The sequence below is a fragment of the Rattus norvegicus genome, chromosome 20 (assembly GCF_036323735.1).
Source record: "Rattus norvegicus strain BN/NHsdMcwi chromosome 20, GRCr8, whole genome shotgun sequence".
NCBI lineage: Eukaryota > Metazoa > Chordata > Mammalia > Rodentia > Muridae > Rattus > Rattus norvegicus.
In genome coordinates this window covers 48,816,717-48,836,888 of record NC_086038.1, presented here as the reverse complement: position 1 = coordinate 48,836,888, position 20,172 = coordinate 48,816,717, and the positions used below count along the sequence as shown (strand labels likewise).

The 20,172-nt window shown below is 45.0% G+C and overlaps 1 long non-coding RNA gene across 3 annotated transcripts; it reads right to left on the bottom strand.

The window, feature by feature from the left end:
* Positions 1-2,544: 2,544 nt before the first annotated feature.
* LOC134483829 (uncharacterized) lies at positions 2,545-16,251 on the bottom strand. 3 transcript variants are annotated; one of them, XR_010060903.1, is made up of 3 exons: positions 15,697-16,251; positions 3,003-5,389; positions 2,545-2,919 (listed from the first exon to the last, which is right to left on the bottom strand). It is a non-coding gene; the product is annotated as an uncharacterized LOC134483829 (long non-coding RNA). The 3 variants fall into 3 exon arrangements; XR_010060901.1 differs by having other exon boundaries at positions 2,545-5,389; XR_010060902.1 differs by having other exon boundaries at positions 2,545-4,093.
* Positions 16,252-20,172: the final 3,921 nt, after the last annotated feature.

The window sequence follows — 20,172 nt, the reverse complement described above, 5'->3', positions numbered from 1 at the left end:
GTCTTTTGGAAACAAGTGGACAGATCCTGCCATCGCAGAAACAGACGACCAAAGGCTTCTGGCTCTACCTGGGGCTCCACAGAAGTGACTTATCTGAATTTATTACCCGCCCCACCCCCCTCACCCTTCAGTTTGCAATACTCTGGAAGCTTTTCTTGACCCTCCTTTAACCTAAAATGACAGCTCTCCTGGTGCCCGAAAGCCCACCCATTAAGCTAGTCATTTCTTTTGCGTTAATCATTACTTTACCCTAATGATCCCCCTTTGAACATCAAACTGCTCCTGGAAAGGATGAAAAGCCCTTTGGCTCTCTAAACAAAGAATGGAGGGGAAGCACAGAAAATTCTCAAACTCTCCTGATGAGATTAATTATGACAGGTTACAGAATTAACAATATAAGAGGGGAAAAAGGAATGTTATCAATGTAATTACTTTCTTATATCATCTTTTCTAATTTTCTCTAGAACTGGAGAGGGTGCATTTTAATAACTTTTTCCTTTACATTTTTAATTTTTTTTTTTTTAGCTATTCTATGTGAATGGGTATTTTGTCTACTTGTGTATCAGCATGAACCTGATGCCCTCAGAGGCCAGAAGGGGGCGTTAGATTCCCCCAAGGACTAGAATTGGAGATGGTTGTGAGCTGCCATTGGGGTGCTGGGAACCCGGATCCTCTGGATGGACAGCCATGGGCTCTTAACTGCTGAGCCATCTCTCCAGTCCCTAATGACTTTTTCTAGGAGTAGACAACCCTGACAGTCTCGTTGCCATGTAAATTCAATGTTACAGTCCTCCAGGGAGTTCTGAGTTCTGTTGCCGTAGTTGAATTTTTTCCAGTTCTTCAGTTTCATATAAATGGCGTTGCTTTGGCTTAATAAAACTCTCTGTCGGGTCACACATACATATGTATGTGTGTATGTATATATGTACATAGGTACCAGCAACCTGTCCATTTCTAACACTGTAGAGAATTATATGAATGGATTACAAGTTCTTTATCTTTTTTTTATCCATTTATTATATATAAGTACACTGTGGCTATCTTCAGACACACAGAGCAGAGCATCAGATTCCATTACAGATGGTTGTGAGCCACCATGTGGTTGCTGGGAATTGAACTCAGGGCCTCTGGAAGAGCAGTCAGTGCTCTTAACCACTGAGCCATCTCTCCAGCCCTATCTTTTTTTTTTTTAACTAAAACTTCTATGAATGTTCTTGTATAAGATTTTATGCATCTGTGCACTAATTTTTTCCCTTGGGTAATATACCTATACCTAGAGATATTATTTGTGTTAATAATTTAATTAATTAATTAATTAAAATGTATTTGTAGTAAATACATTTAGTTATCCTAAAATCTGCTAGAGTTCCAAAATGATGATACTGTTTGTTGTTTATTGAAACAAGGCTAACTTCAAAGCATTCATCCTCCTGCCTCAGCTTCCTTCCTGGGTGTTTGTTTCTATATTGCCACCAGCAGATGTGTGAATGTCAGACATTTTAATGTCCTTGGAGACAGTGGGCGCTTTCAGTGTTTTCAATTTTAGCTGTCCTAGTAGGCAAACCTTTTGTAATATATTTCTCTTCTTGGAGGCATGGATTGCCAAGCCAGGGGTCCTGGTAGAGGAATGGAGGCCTCACAGGAGTGGCAGCTGAGACAGTGGTGTGCCAATGAAGTCTTTTGCTCTAACAATAAACTAGGGGCTATAAACTACAGGAATACTTTATGTAAGTGTCAGCTAAAGAAAGCCAGTGTTCGGGACTATACCACCAGGGGGAGGGAGCTAACCTAGGCTAATTCTGAAGTACTCTGGATGGTGTACATTTGTAGACAGCACTCTAAGCTGACATCTGATGGTCCTGCAGGGAAAGGATCTCCTATGAAGATTCTTGGTTGCAAGTGACAGAATGGAAAAGCGATGTGTTGAAAGGTATGTAGTTACTGACAGAATTTAGAGAGTAGTGTGATCTGACAATAAACCTTCAAATGGACTTCAGTAATGCGTTATGTAATGCTGGGGGTATGGCTGAGTGACAGGGTGCTGGGGGGTGGGAGGATGGTGTGCCCAGAGTTTTCTAACTTGTCATTCTCAGCAAGTCCTCACTACTCCAGGGTCTCCTCACAGTATACTGAAGCCTGTCCCAGGAAGTCCAGGGTGGAGGCAGTAGAAGTCAGGAACTTCAGAGGGAAGAAAATCATAGCCCAAGCATTCCACTCCTGCTCAGGTGTCTGTCTGCCTGTCCATCTTTCTGTCGTCCCATCCTGTCCCATCCCATCCCCCATCCCCCATCCCCCATGCCCCATCTCCTGTCCTCATCCCCATCCCCCATCCCCCATCCCCCATGCCCCATCTCCTGTTCTCACCCCCATCCCCCATCTCCTGTCCCCACCCCTGTCCCCCAGCTAAACACAGGGAGCACATTGCCTAGAACCTTGGAGCTTTGCCAAGGCCAGTGATAATATTTAAGGCTGGGGAATTTTTTTTTAAGTGGTCAGTCCAATATGGAGACACCCTTTCCTCACTCTTTGGTGGCAACCGTGTCTCCAGCTAACAAGTCTGTGAACTTTTATTTACTCCACTGTTCCCAAAGCCAAATCATCAGGAAAATGAGAGAGATCACGAGCAAGCAAGAAAGTAAGACCGGGGACGAGCGACTGCGAGGTGCAGGGGTGGATCCAGAAGAGCTGGTGAAAATGTCTCTGCTGAAACGGGCTGGCCTGCTTCGGGGGAGGGAGGCATGCATTTTTGTTCGATGGGGAGAAAACTGGTCTGGGGTTATCATGAATGTACTACTGTATGACCTCAGGCAAGTCACAACCCTTAACCCTCATTTCTCCACCCATAACATGAAGGTTGTTGGCTTGATGAGCAAAGAAAAGTGACCCATTCGGTGATCACACTCTTACTGAGATTCATACCTGTCAGGAAGAGAGAAGGGATCTGTGACACAGTTTGTCTAATGCTCTACTGAAACTCAGGCATGGATTAAAAAAAAACAAACCTCATCCAAATGACTGTTCTCAGTGTTCAAACTATGCAGCCTGTGATTAGCAGAATCTACTCGGCCATAATTGAGCAGGGTAGTTCTAGGGGGAAAAAATTATACAAAATTTCACTAAATGGCCATTCATTTGAAACAAGAGCTTCACAAGACTAACCAGACCTCAGGGACTGGCATACTGCACCCATTACCTAGTACAAGTACCCTCAGTTACCTTCCACTGCAGGGGTAGTGGCTTTCTGGTCACCCATCCACAGCCCACTATAATTTATTTTCTTTGTGGTAAATGGCAAACATGTGTAAATTAGTTAAATGGATTTAATATGTGGCTGTTTTTGAGGATCAAAAATTCGTGACCACGCCTTCCAAGGAGACACATCGGCCCACATGTGGACCTAATCTCCACTTTTGTTTCTTTGTTTTATTTCTGTTTCCTCCAAATGACTTCATTTTCTTGTTGCCGAGGCCAAACGATTTTACTAAGCGGTTGCTTGGGCTTACTTTACGAGCAAACGCTTTGCGTCGACTTTGCATCCCTCCGCTAGCCACCACAGCTGCCGCCAGCTGCAGGTCGAGGGATGGCAAGCTTGTCCAACCCATCTCTTCTCAGAGAAAGCCGGGGCAAGCCATGCTTCCAGTCCACGCCGACTTTGATGATGACAAACACGTCATTAGCACCGAGGAGAAACAGTGCTTTAAAGTCATGACATGGTTACTCTTCTGCACTTGGCACGGCAAGACGACAAGCGTCACTACAGTCTGGAGCACATAAGAAGGATGTTTGACATAACTATTAAAACAAGAAAGAGACCAAGGCAGAAGGAAGCAAACCCTTCCCAGACGAGACAAGAAGAATGAAAGGAGTATGTGACCGATTTGGTTAGGCAAACCTTTTAAAGTTCCAGGCTCAAAGTCCAAGCAGAGAACCGAGAGATAAAAAGTTACCATCTATAACTCACCTCCAAGTCCACGAGAGACCAACCACTCAACAGGGCTAACAAAAGATACATAAAAACAAGAGCGTCTGGAGGGAAAGGCAGAGCTCTGATTCTTGTAGCAGTTTCAAATTAAAGCACTATGACAGCTTTCACCTGAGGGACAAACAGAAGGAATAAATAAAAGGAACCGGAACATAGCACCATATATATTTTTTGTTTAGTTTTTTTCCCCTAGCACAAATAATTCTTCTAAGAACACCCGGGAACACAGACTTAGAAGACATACATTTTATATAACGTAGGTGGTATAAACAAGGAGGTAGATTTTACATGATTTTTTTAAAGGCAGCAGCTCTGACAGCTTAGTCTCCTAAAATACTGCACAGCACCATCTTTCCATGTGAGCTATAAGAGATGTCCACCACTGTCATTCAAGAGTGGTTTCCGGGGCTGGAGAGATGGCTCAGTGGTTAAGAGCACCCGACTGCTCTTCCGGAGGTCATGAGTTCAATTCCCAGCAACCACATGGTGGTTCACAACCATCTGTAAAGAGATCCGATGCCCTCTTCTGGTGTATCTGAAGACAGCTACAGTGTACTTATATATAATAAATGAATAAATCTTAAAAAAAAAAAAAGAGTGGTTTCCTCCCTCTGAAGACTCTGCTGAAACTGAATCTACGGTGAGGGTGAGCATTTACTCTCACTCTGGTGCTTAGAGGCAGGGCCTTGGGAGCTGATGGGGAGAGACAAGGACACCACCATTGAATCTTTGTGGCCTTACAAGAGGGAGAACAGAATAACATAGAGGAGTAGAGGCAAGCCTAGATGTGCTCAGGTGTGCATGCACCAACATAAAAAGACGCCATATGGTGTCCTAAGCCCTCTCAGGTTTCCACTACCAAGGTCATAGACATGGGTCATGCCAGAACTGTAAGCCAAAATAACTCTTTCCTTATACCTTACTTAGTCTGCCATATTGGGCTATTAGCAACAGAAAACAGATAAGACATTCCCTCTGATCCCACAATTACCATACAACCTCAAAATCAGATTCTTGGACATTTATCTCAGGAAAAACCATAACTATGTCTACACAAAATATGTATTTTTTCCCTATAACTCCGTATTTAAAGCAGTCCATATGTTTGGAAAGGGTCGACTGGCCAAGCTGTGCTGACTCTACATCATAGAATGCTACGCAGCTGTAACAACGTTGATGGACACGACTTGGGTGAGCCCCAGTGAAGTTACGACAAATAAAAAGCCAATTCTAAACGTATACCAACAACACGATTCCATTTAGTAAACGTTTATGAGATGAGCAAGGTATGCAAATGGGGAAGAGATGAGGGGGAAGGGGAGAGGTAGAAGGAAAAGTAGAGGTGGCCACAGAAGGTCAGCATGGGGTTCTAGGCGATGGTCTTGTTTGTCTCGACGATGCAGATCTCTGCACGTGATAAAAAATTATACAGCATTAAGCACACAATGTGCACACACGCAAATGCATTTTTAAAACAACAGAGAAGGCCTGGAGAAGAAGAATGGATCAGATCAAGACCAATAACATTCCCTTGTGAAACTACGCAGAAAGGCACTGCCTTTGGGCTTGGGAGAGTAGATCGCTTCATAGAAGGCTTGTCAGCATGCATGAAGCCCTAGGTTCAAATCCCAGCATAAACCGGGCATCATGGCACATGCTATAATCTGGTAGGGATACGAGGCAGGTGGGACAGAGGTTCAAAGCAATCTTCAACTCTATGCTGAATTCAAGGCCAGCCTGGAACATGTGAGACCTTGTCCAAAAATTAATATATAAAACAATGTCATTATTAACAACAACAAAGCATGCTACTATTGAAGGAAACTGGGACCCTGAGAAACGGTACAGAGGCTCCTCCTCCGTCATTCTCAGAGGTACCTTTGAAATCTGCCAATACTCTCACCACAAATAGTGTCCTAAACGCATGTAAACCGATCCACAGGGTCCCCAATAAACTATTTTACACGTGTCACAAGATAATCGAAACAGAATTATTCTACTTGCGTTAAACACGTGGATTCAAGTGTGGACAAATAGAGGAAGATGGGGAACGACTTGAACTGTAGCCTGCGTTCTCTCACGGTTTTCCGGGGTCTATGGCCAGTGCGTCTTACTTTGTGTTCTGTTTCTTTTTAAAGGGAGGGACTTGGTATGCAGTAATGAGGGTTGTTCCACTCTCTCGTTTGGGGTAATGAACAATGTCCCACACAAGCTGGGATCAAAGAGGCAAAGTAAGGGGGGTTCAGGGAAACTCGGAGGATAAAATATGGAAGGTTGGAACCCGGAGGGAAGCTGACTCATGGTGAGCAGACTAAAGTATGGCTTTTATTTTCTATCTGGGATTGGAACGACCGAGTGGAGGTGACCATATAGGTTCCTCTCACTACAACAGTCCTTAGGGAACCAACGTGGGGACCCTGCCAGTTACTAGGCCTGGCTCTTTATACCGTACATGTGTGTGTTCTGGGAGGGGTTTCAGGTCTCACCCGACTCCTGCACTGTTAGGCAGATTCAGACAAGACTCTGCTCTCCTCAGAAGTCCACAGCCATTGTTCTTGAGGTGAAGTCCAAGTTGCATTTCTGGCTGCTTTCCTTTCTCCAGGGTGCTGGTCGCCCTGAGAAATACCCTCTGGTTTCTCTAATTGGGGCACTTTACAGGCACTCGCCTCAGAGAGCTAGGAGTCTGAGCTGGCTGGGTGTGGGGAGTGGACCAGGGGCCATGCATTCCCTCTACGGGAGCTTCAGCAGAACTCCCCGTGTGCATGAAACACTCACTAAGCTGTTGGCTCAGTTCATGTCTAGGAACATGGTAATCAGTCACCTGTTGCCACAGACCCCTGCACCTCCCTCTTTGCATGCCGAGTAAAGTCAGGACATCGTATTTGCTGTTGTATGTATGGCCCCATTAAGACCAGCAAAGGCAATTCCACCGAAGTGACATCATTATCTTCTCTGCTGACAGGAGGGCTTCTCTAGGACCCAGCACTCCTCTAACCATCCATTTTTCTGGCCTTGATGATGTGCTCTTCAGATCCCACTGAAGAAGCTGCGAATGGCAACCTTGCGGCTTCATTTTCCATGCCGGGTCCTTTCACTCCTTGGCTCACTGTGGTTTACAGATAAGCAGTACCTTGGGGTCTCCTAAGAGCACAGCAGATTGTCAGGCACCGCTGGAGAACTACTAAATCAGAACCTGCATCTTAACCAGATCCTCAAGCCTGTGAACATTTGCTTCATAGCTGCAGTGCCCAAAACTCTACCACACACACGTTTGCTTTGTTTTTTTTGTTTTTTTTGTTTTTTTTGTTTTTTTTTTTTCTGGAGCTGGGAACCAAACCCAGGGCCTTGCGCTTGCTAGGCAAGCGCTCTACCCCTGAGCTAAATCCCCAACCCCCTTTTTTTTTTTTTTTTAATAATGTGAAAACTATTTGTTTTAAAAGAACAGAGTCTTGGGCCTCATCCCAAGAGTTTGCTTTTTTATTTTTCTTCCAGAAAGAGGGCTTAAGAGTCTTGCCCTCAGCCTCAGCCAGCGTCTCTCCTCAGAATTAGAAACCTGGTTGGCTTTAATTGGTTCTACAAGCAACACTTGGCATCAGACCCTGGTTGTTAACGGTAACAACTGCAGATTGTTGAAAAGCTCTCGGGGTTACCAACGGATGCTGGCCTCCACATGGGTAACGTTCAATACTTATTCATAGTTCTTAACACATCTTGCTGCTTAGGCATGCTCTCTGGAGCATTAAAAAGAATCTGGGCGACCTCTGCTACCTTTGACAGAGCTATCAGGGCTCACAGTGTCTTGTCCCTGTTTACGCTGCGTCCCATGCAGTGACAACTGATAGTTTTCTTTAAAGTGACAGAACCACACTCAGGTTGATGTCATTTTCCGTGCTTCAAACCTCCCTGTTCCCCCACAAGATTCCTCTTGAGCTCTGAAGCTCAACCAACCAACCCCAGATTCCATTTCGAGGGTCTGCTTATTGATGTAACTTCCAATATCAGTTGCCTGACTAGGGTACCAGCAAGAAGCAGGGGTATGCTCCAGCTAAGGTAATTAAAGGGATAACTCTTTATAATGCGGTAGAGGGAGAAAGAAGAAAGGAGAAAGAGAGGGAAAGAAAGACGGCTAGAACCAGGAGCTGATAGCGGTTGAGAATTACTCATCCAGACACGAGGGGGAGGAGTATTTGGAGAAGGACCCATAAAGAGAAGCAGTGACTTTAGCCCAGGGATTCAGCCTGTGGCAAACCGGAAGAGGGGAAGCTAAATAGATGAGCATCTGACCTCACTATTCTAGGTCCCGTTCTCCTCCAAAGATCCCCAGTGGACAAGCTTAGATGGAAACCAGGAAAGCAAGTAACCAAGATACCTTCTTGGGTAACGAGTGGATTTGGAAGAAAAAACAAAGAAGAAACAAACAAAAATACAAAACTCTTTAGCACAGTAAGAACGGCCACAGGCCTCGTTCTGAACAAACGAGGCGTGGTGCGCTCCTGTCCAGCAGGTCTTGGGGTGGCTGGGCAGGCCACAGGCTGGGCTACTGTATGAACTGAGGCTCTCAACACAGACAGGAGGCGGAGCCTGAAAGGTTCCAAGATGTAAAGGTCAGAGCTGGAGTGTGGAGGTGCACATCGGTGATCCCATTGTTTGGGAGCGAAGGCAGGGGGATCACACATTCTTAGCTACATAGTGAGTTCGAGGCCATCCTGGTCTTGAAATAAATAAAGGTCAGCAACTGTTGTTGTTGTTGTTGTTGTTGTTGTTTAAACAAAATCTCAATGGTTTAATTTTACCAATGAAAACTTAGGAGTCAGATGCTGGGGTGAAAGCCTACTAGCTCATGGAGGCAGAGAAAGCTCCCAGCTGACATCACAGTTTCCTCCTCAGCTGACGTCACACTGGGAACCATAGTCTCAAAAACACCTCCTTCAAACTGAACGCCCCTCCCTTCTACTTCCCGTGCCTCTCTGTGCTCCTGACTCCCTCTCACCTTCTATGTTTTTTTTTCTTAATAATCCTATGTTCACTTCTGTCTACCGGCTGCTTGTCCCACCTCTTGGCCTATGGTTGACTTTTCTCGATCCTGTCTACAACGTTCAATCAGGAAGCTCTTGGATTAATGGTGTGTGCTAAGGCTGAGTCACGCCACAACCAAAGACAGTTTCTTTCCAGTCAATAACACGGTCTCAGGGATCACAGTGTGACCGAATATCCTGCAACAAGCAGCACAGAAAAACAGGAAGGAGGGAGAACCCCACGAGGGTTTGATAGCTTTGGTTCAAAAAGAAAACCAAATTAGATTTGGGGCCGGGGAACTAGCTTAGTCAAAGAAGTGTGCTCGCAGAGGATCCGAGTTTTAGCTCCTTGTGAAAAACAGGTGTGGCTTGATCTTGTAATCCTGGAGCCGGGAGGTACAGATAGATTAATGATTCCTGGGCTCAGTGAACTGCCAGCCTAGCCTAGCATATCCTACCTGAGGGACCGCAGCTCCTAGTGAAATAACTTGTCTAAAAACGAAAAAAAAAAAAAAATGAAAGAGGCTGAGAGATAACTTAGGGACTGAGAGCACTGGAGGACCTGGCCCGTCCATTCTACCACCCACACGGCAGCTCACAACCGTCCTTAACTCTAGTTTCAAGGGACCCAACGGTCTCATTAGGCTCTGCAGGCACATGGTTCACATACATCTATGCAACCAAAATATTCATATACATAAGATAAATACATCTTTTTAAATATGGATGGCTCCTAAGAAATGACATCCAACTTTAACCTGTAGTCTTCACATGAACCTGCTGCACACACACACACACACATACACACACACATACACACACATACATACATACACACACATACACACACATACATACATACATACATACACACACACACATACACACACATACCCACAGACACACACAGACACACATACACACAGACACACATACACACATTTACACACATACACACACAAATACAGATACAGATACACACACACATACAGATGCACATACACACACATACACACATATATACACATAGACACACACATACACGTATACACACATACACACATTTACACACACAGATACATATACACACATATGCACACATATACACATAGACACACACATACACATATATACACATACACACATACACACATTTACACAGATACATATACATACACATATATACACATACACACATACACACATTTACACACACAGATACATATACACACACATATATACACATAGACACACATGTACACATATACACACATACACACATTTACACACATACACCCATTTACACACACAGAGATACACATACACACACATATACACATAGACACATAGACACACATGTACACATATACACAGATACACACACATACACACACATACATACACACATACATATACATATACACACATACACACACATACTACACACACATACACACACATACATACATACACACACACACATACACACACATATACCCACAGACACACACAGACACATATACACACAGACACACATACACACATTTACACACATACACACACAGATACACACACACACACGTACACATATACACACATACACACATTTACACACATACACACACAGATACACATACACACATACACATAGACACACACGTACACATATATACACATACACACATACACATAGACACACACGTACACATATATACACATACACACATACACATAGACACACACGTACACATATATACACATACACACATACACACACACACACACACACACACACACACACACACACACTGGGTGTGTGTCACTGGGTACTTGGAAAGAGACACTCTTTTTTTTTTTTTGGATCTTTTTTTCGGAGCTGGGGACTGAACCCAGGGCCTTGCGCTTCCTAGGCAAGCGCTCCACCACTGAGCTAAATCCCCAACCCCGGAAAGAGACACTCTTAACGATGGAGTAGGAGACAAAGCCAGCTGGAGGAGCTGTTAAACCAAGGCAGGCCATGGCTGTGCCTGGCCCGTCCTGTCAGCTAAGAATGAAGAGGGGGAAGAAAGAAAGTTCAAAAGAAATGTTGGCCTCCATGAGTGGATTTGTGACTGTTTGTTTTCCAGAATGGGAGTATTGGAGCACGCTTTCATGCTGATAAGAACTCACTGAAGATGGATGGGATGGGATAATTAGTAACACATCTCACTTCGAGATCTGTCTTAGCCACTGTTCTACTGCTGTGCAGAGATGCCATGACCAAGGCACCTCTTAGAGAAGAAAGCATTGAATTGGCTGCTCCCTTACACTTTCAGAGGCTTAGTCTGTCGTCACCATGGGGAGAGGGAGCGGAGCACAGGAAGCATGGTGGCAGGCAGACATGGTGCTAGAGCAGTATCTGAAAGTTACATCCTGATCTGCAGGCAGAGAGAGAGAGAGGGTCGGTCTGATTGGGCTTCTGAAACCTCAAAGCCCACCCCCAGTGACACACGTTCTCCATCAAGGCCACACTTCCTAATCAGTCCCAAACAGCGTCACTCCTTGGTTACTAAGCACTCAAAACTATGAGCTACGGATGTCAGAGTTACTCAAAACACTACATTCCAATCACTGGTCCAGACAGGCTTACAGCCATATGATGCAAAATGCATTTAATTCAACTTTGTAGTGGTTGGAATATGCTTGGCCCATGGAAAATGGCACTGTTAGGAGGTGTGGCCTTGTTGAAGAAAATGTGTCACTGTGGGGCGGACTTTGAGGTCCTATGCCTAAGCTCCACCCAGTGAGGAAGAGGGTCTTTCTTCTGGATGCCTTTGGTTTAAGATGTGGAACACTCAGATCCTTCTAGAGCACCATGTCTACCTACACACTGCCATGCTTCCTCCATGATGGTAATGGACTGAAGCTCTGAAACTGTAAGCCAGCCCCAGTTAAATGCTTTTCCTTTGTAAGAGTTGCTTTGGTCATGGTGTCTCTTCACAGCAACAGAACTAAGATAGAAGTTGGTACCAGGGACCATGGTCTTTCTGTGATAGGCTTGACCATGTTTTTGTTCGGAAGAGTGTAGATTTGGGGACTCTGGATTTGGAAAGCAGTGAAATGCTCTAAGTGGGGTTTAATGAGCCATACTAGCAGAAGCATGGGAGATAGTGGTGCTAAGGGTGGTTTGAACTGTGGGGGCCTGACTCTAGATGTTTCAGAGGAGAAGAATCTTATGTGGCCTAGAGACCTTTCTTGTAGTATCTTGGTGAAGAATATGCCTGCTTTTTGCCCTTGTCTGAAGAGTCTGAAGCTAAGGAGACAAGATATTCAGATTAATTACACTGACAAAGGAATTGCAAACCAGCCAGGACAAGTAGATTCAGTCCTGTAGTTCACTCTTGTGAGGAATGTTTTGATCAAGCATAGTAAACTTAGACAGAAAAACACAAAATGCATGGTTCAAGTATGAAAGGGGCACCAGGAAGTGCAATGGGACTGAATCCTGCGTTCAAGGAGAGAAACAGATTAAGGGATTGGTGACCTTAGGGCAAGATCCCACCCAGCTAAGCTTATTGTTTATGTGTTTGAGGTTGAACAAGGGATAGTTATATCTGGGCATTATTATGACTTGGTTGTTTCCATTTGGACATAAAGAGATATATGATTATGTCAGATTGACAAGCGTTGGAATGTGATGGCTGTTTCTCAGTTGTCAACTTGACTACGTCTGGAATGAACTACAACCCAGAACGTAAAGACCTTGTGAAAAGGTAAAGAAAGGCTGATGTCCAGGTGTGATGGTACGTACATTTAACCCCAGCACTCAGAAGACCTAGAGGCGTGCAGATCTCTGAGTTCAAGGTCAGTCTACAGAGCAAGTTCCAGGACAGCCAAGCTTAGGCAGTGAAGGAGACCACTGGAAAACAGAAAGCTGGAGATAATGTGATAGAATAAGGGGGGCATGTTCCAATCGCTTAACTGTAACGTAGGTAAATAAAAATCAAAAAGTGGATCAATACTGCCAACATACCAATAATACCAAGTGTATGTTACCATTCCAAAGGGGAGGAAAGGGAAGATGGTAAGGAATTACTGGACCAAAGCAAGACTGAAAACCAGTGGGGTAAACTCCAAATTCTGCGTGTTCATGTCTGATGTCAAAGCACTCTTCAGATCGCCAACTCCTTTCAGCTGTGTTGACTGCAACACACTTTTCTCTCTCTCTCTTGGGCTGGTTCCACTCCCTGTTAGCAGCTTTTGTCAACAGACATCCCACGACTCTGACAGCTCCAACATCTTGGGATTTCCAATAAATCTAGGCTTCACCTTCACAGCTTCTCACAGTGGCCTCTCTAAGTATCCATGCAGGGACACCATGACATATACATGACCTCAACAGCTTTCTTTAGCTATGGAAGGAGATTCTACGACCCTTCCTTCTATCCACACGGTTGAAGCTGCCAAGCTCCACTGCTTGCTGGGAATGGAACTGGGTCCCCTCATTTTTGATGGTTGCCTTCCCTTCTTAAGCCTTTCTTTAGTTCCTTTTCACAAGTTTGGAGCTTGGCTGGGTGGGGTCACCACTCTCCATAGTTCATGTAATACTTTTCTCAGGCAAGGAGAGAAAGTAGCCAGGCCAGTGAGCAAGGACAATAATAATAATGCCTGGGTTTCAGAGGGTGAGTCATTCGACAGCAATGTCACCCTAAGAGACAATACCTCTGCCTCCTGATCTTGGTACACAATACCGGGCCTGCAAGAAAAAAAATGATGTCTGATAGGTAAGGACAGCCCCTACACAGGCAAGGAAACAAAGCTACCAGAAGAGAAAATTGCTATCCGGGCTCCTGATATGAGCAGAGACAGCAAAATGGTCAACCAGAGTGTGTGCAGGCCACAGGAGCATGTGCAGGCGATGGGTTGTGGAAAGAAACACTAATTTAATGGGTTTAGAATCAGTGCCTCTGTCCTGCTTCACAAAAGTAGGTGTCCTTCACTTGCTGCAGTGACACGATGTAGTCTGGCTCCAGAGAACAATGCCTAACCAGCAGTATTTTCTCCACACTCAGGGCTGACCTTGGCTTTCTTTCAGCTACTGTTTGCTAAACCTGGCATGATATTTACTTTTGCCTCTTTATTTCTTAGTTTGGCAAAGACTGTGGTTTGAAAAGAATCCCTACCACTGCCACCACCATCACCTACCACCAATACCACCACCAAGACCACCAATACCCACCAGCACCACCACCACCACCAACAACAACAACACCATTACCACCACCACCACCACCACCACCAAGAGCAACAACAAGACCACTACCACCACCACCAACAACAACAAGGCCACCATTACCACCACCACCATCACCACCAACACAACCAACAACAATAGCACCACCACCATTACCTCTAACACCACCGACAACACCACCATCCACACCATTACCACCACAACCCACCACCATCATCACGAGATTGTCAATGTCATTTGACATTGAAGTTAGTATTACTGTCCCCCAGTAGTTTTTTCTGTGCCCTTCCACCACCTCCTCTCTTTTCTGGGGATATCTACTCTGTTTTCCACCCATGGGAAGCACATCTGGGCAATGAATGGACTTGATAAACAGCTGGGGTGTCTCCAAGGTCACCAGGTATGTGCAAGGAAACTGACATCTGTTACTAATAGAACCGATAGCCGGGAGCTCCCAAGGCTTCCAATTACACCAGTGATAAACAAATTCTGTGGCTAACACTGAGGGAAACAAAAGCATAATACAACCATGTCTCAGAGAAGAGACACGCTCATATGTAAAAAAAGGAGAAGAGAAACAAGTTGGCATGTAAATGGTAAAACGAATTGCCCGGTTCTTCCTTCACCTTCCTCCAAAGTCTGTTATGTCTCATCATAACATGACTGCTAATTTTTAGACTGTGAGCTGTGACCTCTGTCCTTGAGCAGCCAGCCAGTGTCTGCCATTGTTTTGTTTCCCTCCTTCTCCAGGAAGTGTAGTTACTCTGCAGAACAGATTAGCTAACTTAGAATGCAACTCCAACGGGGCGTGAAAAACACAGAACTGTTTCCTCTAGCACAAACAGGCTGGTTTAGATTAGTTGTGTATGAAGTCATTGTCACCTGGAGACTGTTCAACCAGTCCTGTTCCCACCACTCCCAGTCTGTCAAAGTCAGGGTCTCGCCCTCCAGTACACATTAGTGTTGTTAGAGCCCTGGGTATTTCATAGGTGGTGCTGTGGGTACACTAAGCCCGTGTTTTATCTATCTATTTTCTCTCTCTCTCTCTCTCTCTCTCTCTCTCTCTCTCTCTCTCTCTCTCTCTCTCCATCCATCTATATATCTATATATCCATCTATATATCGTCTATCTACCTACCTACCTACATGTTTTTAATTAATTGATTTTTAAAGACTTGGTCTCACCACGTAGTCCAGGCTGGATGGCTTAGAACTTTTGATTCTCCCAATCATTGGTATTATTAATGTATACCGCCATGCCCAGCTATAGACACCGTGTTTAATGTCACCCTAAAATGCTTATGAGCTACCTCAGCACACAGACTGCTGCCTGGAAGATCTCAACTTCTTACAAGGAATTAGAAAAACATCCAGTCGTAGAGAAAGCCCCATGATGCAGTTTCAAGGGTGGCTCCGTGGACTTGCCCATGTATCCTTAGTGACAAAATAAACGGTAATGTAACTCACCATTATTGAAGGTTTCTTTCTCAACGACAAAAATAAGGAAGCCCTGACCAATGCTCCAACTCCCACAACCCCATTTTAGAGCTCGGTAGATACACTGGTATAAGGTCTCCCGCTCATACTAGGTCTAGAATGGTTTTGCTAGCATCTATCATCTTTTTTGTCTTTTCCTGATAGTTCAAATTAAGTTAGCACAAAAGACTAAAGTGAAGCTTTATATTCCCATTTATGGGAAGAGTCTTCTCTAGCATGTTTCCCCAAGTTTCTTTACAACAACATATTTCAGGGACTTAATACTGACTGGATGAATAGTTGAAGCTAAAGTCTTGCTTAAGGACTCATCCTTGAACTAGTCTGTGTTGTTCTACTTCCTGTTCCCTAACTATTCTGTCCGTGTTGTTCTACTTCCTGTTCCCTAACTATTCTGTCCGTGTTGTTCTACTTCCTGTTCCCTAACTATTCTGCCCGTGTTGTTCTACTTCCTGTTCCCTAACTATTCTGCCCGTGTTGTTCTACTTCCTGTTCCCCAGTCCTTTTTTTTCTAGTCCTCAAGTGGTGGTGACTGAACAAACCCCGGATCTATACCTCTAATCCTGTTTACTTTGTATTTGGGGGCTTATTTACTTGTTGTTTTATAAATAAAAATTAATTTTATTTATTACTAAATCGCCTAGGCTGACCTCGACTTCGCACCACAGCCCAGGCATTCCTTGATCATGCAATCTTCCAGGTTCAGCTTCCTGAGTAGCCGGTATCCCAGGCATGCACCATCGGCCACATAATTTAGAATGGATTGACTTTCTGAAAAGTGTTTTTTTCAATGTGGGTTAATGAGGGGAAATGGGTGTATCTGTCTTCTGACTGCAAGCAACAGAAAACCTACCATAATTTTTAGCTTAAAAACAGTATAGAATGACCTAAGTGAAGATTCATGGTAGGGCTGGCTCCCTGGGATAACTGGGCTCAGATAGTATTATCAGAATACTTATATATATGTATGCATATATCTACTCATATATGCACATGTGTAGGCATATCCCTTGCATAGTCATAGGTAGACATATAGGTATATGTATGTGTATAGTATGCATGTGCATTTGTGTGTGTTTGTATGTGTGTGTATATGTATGTATATATGCATAGGCATAAGTACAGGTAAGTATATGCGTATAGTATGCATGCGCATGTGTTTGTGTGTGTATGTATATGTATATGTAGATAGATATAGACATTAGAGAATAATAGGTTTATCATGATATTTTCATACACGTACAAATCTGTTTTATTCATGTTTGAGAAAGGGTCTCATTGTACTGTACTGACTGGCCTGGAACTCACTAAGTAATCCAGGCTGACCTTGAACTCACAGGATCGAAGGTGCGTGCCACTGTCCCTAGCTGGCGCAGAGACTTGGTTGTTTTCACTTCAGCTTTCAGCTCTGGCTACTACAGTTACAATTGGTGTTGGATTCCTATGGTGGCCCTTAGGGGACAAGAGATGCTCACATCCTCCCGGGTACCCAAAACAGAAATGAGAGGAAAACACATCACCGTCTCTCATAGGCTCTGTCTAGACCAATCAGATGGCCGTGAAGTGGGAGGCCATAACGATTGGTCTATGCATTGCCCGGATGCTCCACCCACGTTCAGAGGCGTTCAATTACATCTGCCCCTCTGGAACTGTGGGTGAGGGGGCATTCCCTGATGGCAATCTTGGCTCTTAGTTACTAGAAGGACTGAGGTACGTTGATGCAGAAACTGCAACCGCTTGCTAGAAAGGATATTGGAGGAGAATGGAGCTGAGGTACCAGGAGGGAGTGAAATGGGCAGACATCAGAGAGCCCCAGAGTCTACAAAAGAAATGCTGACTTTCCTCCAATCAGCCCCTGGGCTCGGGCTGCAGAACACAGGTGCCAGGCTGGGTCAGTGCTTCGTGAGTAGCGTGCTTGGGGACCTGCTCTGAGTGAAAGCCATGAAATTTAGATGCCATCGCGGTGTCTTTCAAAGGTATCAGGTGCAGAATAGCTTTTAAGGTAGAACCCAGGTCTCCAATTAGAGGCTTGTTCTACTTACTAATTTTGGTATTTGTATTAAATGCCCACTGACCCCTTGTCCCTATAGAGTTTCATTGCTGCGACGAATATGTGGGAACCCCCCCCCCCATTAATGGCACACAATCTCTATACCATTAGAAGTCTGAATTCTTTCTCAGGTAAAACACGCACCCTCCTCCCGATCCTTCCATTAACGAGGAAGCAATCCAAAGGGGGAAAAAAGAAGCCAGTGCAAAAGGTAGCTACAGCCCGAATGAATGTTCGTGTGCCTAAAGTCTCCATGGTTCCAAGCCAACACACCGGAGGTGGGCGAGGATACTGCCTCTCTCTCCACATCCAACAAATGAGAGAAAACAGAGGACCTCAAAGGCTTCAATGCCAGAGACCTCTGCCCTGGTAGCCCCCCTCACTCCCCCCCCCCATCCTCTCAGTCCTATTGGCTGAGCCTACACATTTTCACCTAGAACAGATAGCTTTACGTGGCCCAGAAAAAAACTTGCCTTCATCATAAAGAGGCATGCCCATTGCCGGATTCTGTGGTGCACACTATAATCCCAGAACTCAGGAGACTGAAGCAGGAGGATTGCCATGTTTGAGTTACAAGGCTGGCTTGAGTTACGTGACAAGGTCTAGGGCAGTCAGAATGGCTGCGTACGTAGCAGGACCTTTTATTAAGAAAGAAAAATAGAGGGAGGCAAAGACAAGTCGGTCTCTGAGTTCAAGGCCAGCCTGGTCCACAGAGTGAGTTCTAGGATAGCCAGGGGTACACGGAGAAACCCCGTCCTAAACAAAACAGAACAAGAAAGAAAGCGTGAAGAAAAATTAATTAATTAAAACCATCTCTGTCAGTGCCTTTCAGTATCATGATATTTTACAATAACACACACACTTGTGCACAGGTACCCAAGGTTTCAGGGTTAGAGGTGTCTCTCAACAGGCCCTGGATTCAGTCCCCAGCACCAAAAAGAAGAGAGTTCACACCAGAGTTTAAAGATTGCTTCAGAGGATTTGTCGGAGAATAATTAACTGGGAAATTGCTGCTCAGGGAATGGTATAGTCTTGTTCTCTCAAAGTGAGAACATAATAGAAGGAAAAATACCTTTATTTTTCAATCCTGGGTACGGTGTGGGACGGAGAATGCTAAGCAAGTCCTCTACTACTGAACTTCACTCCTGGCCAGGTGGGAGGAGGTTTGGGGAGGGCTGCGATTAGGATCTAAAGTTAATTAACTAATAGGAAAAATGTGTTTAAATGCAGCATGCAGATGCCGCCAGGATGGTCAAAGAAATCTTATCAGCTCCCTTTATGCCTTAGGAATAAACCTCCAGTCCTTTAAGGCTATTCGTTGATTCCTGGGTGTTTTCGGTTTTTAAGGCGTGACCCAGTTCACCTCCCTCCCTATTCCTGGAAGCTCCAGTCATTTGAGAGAACCCAGACTCCAGGAACTCTTTGCTGTCTCTGTTGCCGACTGCCCACGGCACACCTGCTGCCGACCTTTCTTAGCTCTGTTTCCCAGTAAGGTTCCGAGCCAGGGGCTGTGATCTCTGGTGTACCAGGAAATGGCCGCACACAGTTCCTGTGACCCACTGTCTGGAAGCCCCAGGCTTCATTGTCCGCTCTCCTGGAGGTCCAGTTACCAGCACTGTCCACTGCCAGGGCCACATCGAAACCGGTCTAACCAGTTTTCTCCTCTCCCTGGGCTGTTCCAAGGCAGACACACTCGAGCCTGACGGAAACACTAAGAGTTTCTGTTCCCAGGACTGAGGCTCGCCACAACAAGCCTGTCTGTTGTTAAACCCCCAAGTCTGGCTTCCTCCTCCAACTCCGTCTCTCTCTCCGCCCCCTCCCGCCTTTGCCACGGGGCTATGGACCGTCAAGTTTGAATGCCGCGTTGAGCTGTTGATTAAAACAGCATGCCGTTTCCTGAATGTCAAACAACATATGACAATAAGTGGGTATAAAATATCAGAGAAACAAATGTGTGGCTTCTGCACTGGATGTAGAGGCAAAACTGGCTGCCCTTTAAAAGCCTCCACGCTCACGAGAAGTTCTGGAGTATTAAAATTGATGACGGTGATTAGGTTGCTTTTCAGAGCAGCAGAAATGTGTATAACTGAATCCTCATGGGCTTAGCCATTTTCGGCCCGGGCATATTAACTTGTCTGGCTGTGAAGCTGTTATTGTATACACAAGTATTTAACCGTGAGTGCAGCGGGTCCCAAATTAAAACCATATTTTGTTAACACCACGTGTTCCAGCTCTGACAGTATTCATCAAAGGGGAAGCTGCTGGATTTATTGAAGGAAATGAACTTGGCTGGGGTCTGCCAGACTCAACCCCTACAGCGAGACTGGGCCGGACTGCAGGCTATTGGCTCCAAGCCGCACACTGGCTTTGGCAGGGTGGGCTAGGGACACCCCGCCCCC